Raw genomic sequence first — 2,818 nt, forward strand, 5'->3', positions numbered from 1 at the left:
TATCAACTTAAAAAGATGAGCCTCCTTCAATGGCCTATTCTCAGTCAAATCGACTTATCATGTCAATGTGAAGCAAAGCAGGGTTCTTCCAGGAAATCAGATGTTTGCTGTCCTGTGTGCTTCGGGTATCTAAAAAAATATTTATTTTGGATAATTCGCATTAGACCAATCCAAAGGTTCTATTAGGATTTCAAATTCTTCGGGTATCCTGGTGGAGGCTCGAGCAGTATATTAAGGCCTTCGTTTTCTTTGGGATAAAAGGATCCGATAGGTTGAGTTGAAAAGTGATAATGCGTTGGGAACATCTTGCGGTGCGACAATTCCAACAATTGTGCCGGCGGCCATGGAGTGCGGTTAATGCACACTTGGCGGAAATTCAATCGGGTTATAGATCAGTTGACACAGGTCTCTGATTTGAATTTTGGTGCTATGCGTATTTTTGAGAATGTTCCACCTGAGTTTGGTTATTGCGGAAGGGTACAAGGACCTGAGTAAATTGGGGGTAAATTTGATAAGAATGTTGATTTTAAAAAATATTTAGGATTTTAGGTCGATTTTTTGATATTTAAGAAAATAAATCGATTTTAGAGAGATAAGCATAAAATACATCTTACTGGACGAGTTTTCAGTTGAGGTGACAAAAAAGTGTCATGTAGGAAACATTTTCTGTTGATTTGTTTGAAAACACGTTTTACAAAACGCGTTTTCTTTTCAGATGATTAAATGTTAGCGGTTTTGTCCTTGAGTATCGAGAAATTAAAAAAAAAGTTTAAAACAACATGAAATAAAAAAATACAAATGTGAGTAGGAGAAGAATCGAACATGAGACTTAAAGATAAAATCATTAATATTTAACCATCTAAGCAACGGGTTACCTCAATTGAAAATGCGTCCTACTAGACGTGTTCTCTATTTCTCTCTTCAAAACTAACTTATTTTCCTCATTATCTTCCAAAATCGGTATATATTACTAATTTACCTGAGTAGATTGCCCTGCTATTTGTTTCTACCAAAAAAACTGTAACACCCCTAACCCGTATCCGTTGTCAGAACAGGGTTTCGGAGCATTACTACCATTTGCAGATCACTTAAAAAAATTAAAATACTTACCGATTCAATGCATCATATAAAATAAATATATTACCATTCAATCAACAGTTTGGCACTTGTATAAGCATCAAACAACAACATTGTTAGTATACTTGCACATATCTCATATAAATTCAACATTGGTATATCTATTTTCTCGACATGTCGCACTTGAGTTTAATAATAGTCTCAATTACATAATTTCCTTGTATTAACATATCAAAGATAATCATATATGTACATGTCATGAAACATATCATGCTCTTACCGTTTCTTCACAAGCATATATCATTCATTTCATTATATCAATATTTTATGCTTCATCATTTTCAAATATTTTATGTATATTTATTCTGGTAATAGCTTATATCAAACTTAACATAAATTATATTCCATGTACTTATACTTATTTCGTTTATCCATTTTCATAATTATTTCATACAACGCTTTTGTACATATATTTCCATATGACCAGTCCTTGTAAACATTTCACACAACCATTTCATATAACCATTCGTCATCTGATACATTTTACCTGAATATCAATTGTTCAACAGATGTTATAGCGTCTCCCATCCACGGTCTTATTTATCTTTGACGTGATGCCATAGTGTCTTTCAACTATGGTCTTACTCATTTTCTGTCATGTTGCCATGGTATCTTTCAACCATAGTCTTATTCTTTTCATGTCACGTTGCCATGGTATCTTTCAACCATGGTCTTACACATCTCATATCAGGTTGCCATGGTATCTTTCAACCATGGTCTTACACATTTCATATCAGGTTGCCATGGTATCTTTCAACCATGGTCTTACACATAGGTTGCCATGGTATCTTTCAACCATGGTCTTACACATTTCATATCAGAGAGCACACTCCCGCGAACCTCATCCTTACAGTGGGATTACCAGTCCAGGCTAAGTCCCCTGTAATATAAACTCATAGAGTATTGTCGGGATTACCAGTCCAGGCTAAATCCCCTGCAACGACAATTACTCTAATGAGTTTGGATCTGAATTACTAGTCCAGGCTAAATTCAGACCCTAATTCGGATTACCCGTCCGGGCTAAATCCGTTTTACACATATTCTTCGGGAGGGCTATATCAGGATAGGATCACCCGTCCGGGCTAGATCCTTTTTACCGTCAATTCCTTTTCAGAGATCCATCGAATTTTCCTTTCATTCAACCGAGATTTCTTCTCCTTTGATCAAATTTATCAATGTTTCATAAATTTTCATACAATAAACATTCAAATCATATTCACATAAATAACATACAATCTCAAGCATTTAAGAATATAATTCAAGTTACACGAACTTACCTCATTGCTTGTTTGTGTTTATAATTTTATTAATCTGATATCTTTTCTTTTCCACGATCAAGTCTCATATTTGAGTCGTCCGGATCTTTATAAATAAATTTGATCATCATTTTCATTCATTTCATATTTTAATGCATTTAATTAATGCTCTAGGCAAAATTACCATTTTGCCCCTAGACTTTTAATTAATATCGATTTCATCCTTAGGGCCAGGAAAATAAAATTCTTACAATTTAATCCTTATTTCCAGCTATTATTCTCATATATATATTGATAACAATCCATGAATTCTATAAAATATCAGAATTTTTCATAATTTCAACACTTTTCAATTTAATCCCTAGAACATGTTTTCCCCCGATCTTGAACTAAATTAATAATTTCATTCAATTTTTTAATTTAAA

The sequence above is a fragment of the Gossypium hirsutum genome, chromosome A07 (genome assembly GCF_007990345.1).
Source record: "Gossypium hirsutum isolate 1008001.06 chromosome A07, Gossypium_hirsutum_v2.1, whole genome shotgun sequence".
In the NCBI taxonomy this organism is placed as follows: Eukaryota; Viridiplantae; Streptophyta; class Magnoliopsida; order Malvales; family Malvaceae; genus Gossypium; species Gossypium hirsutum.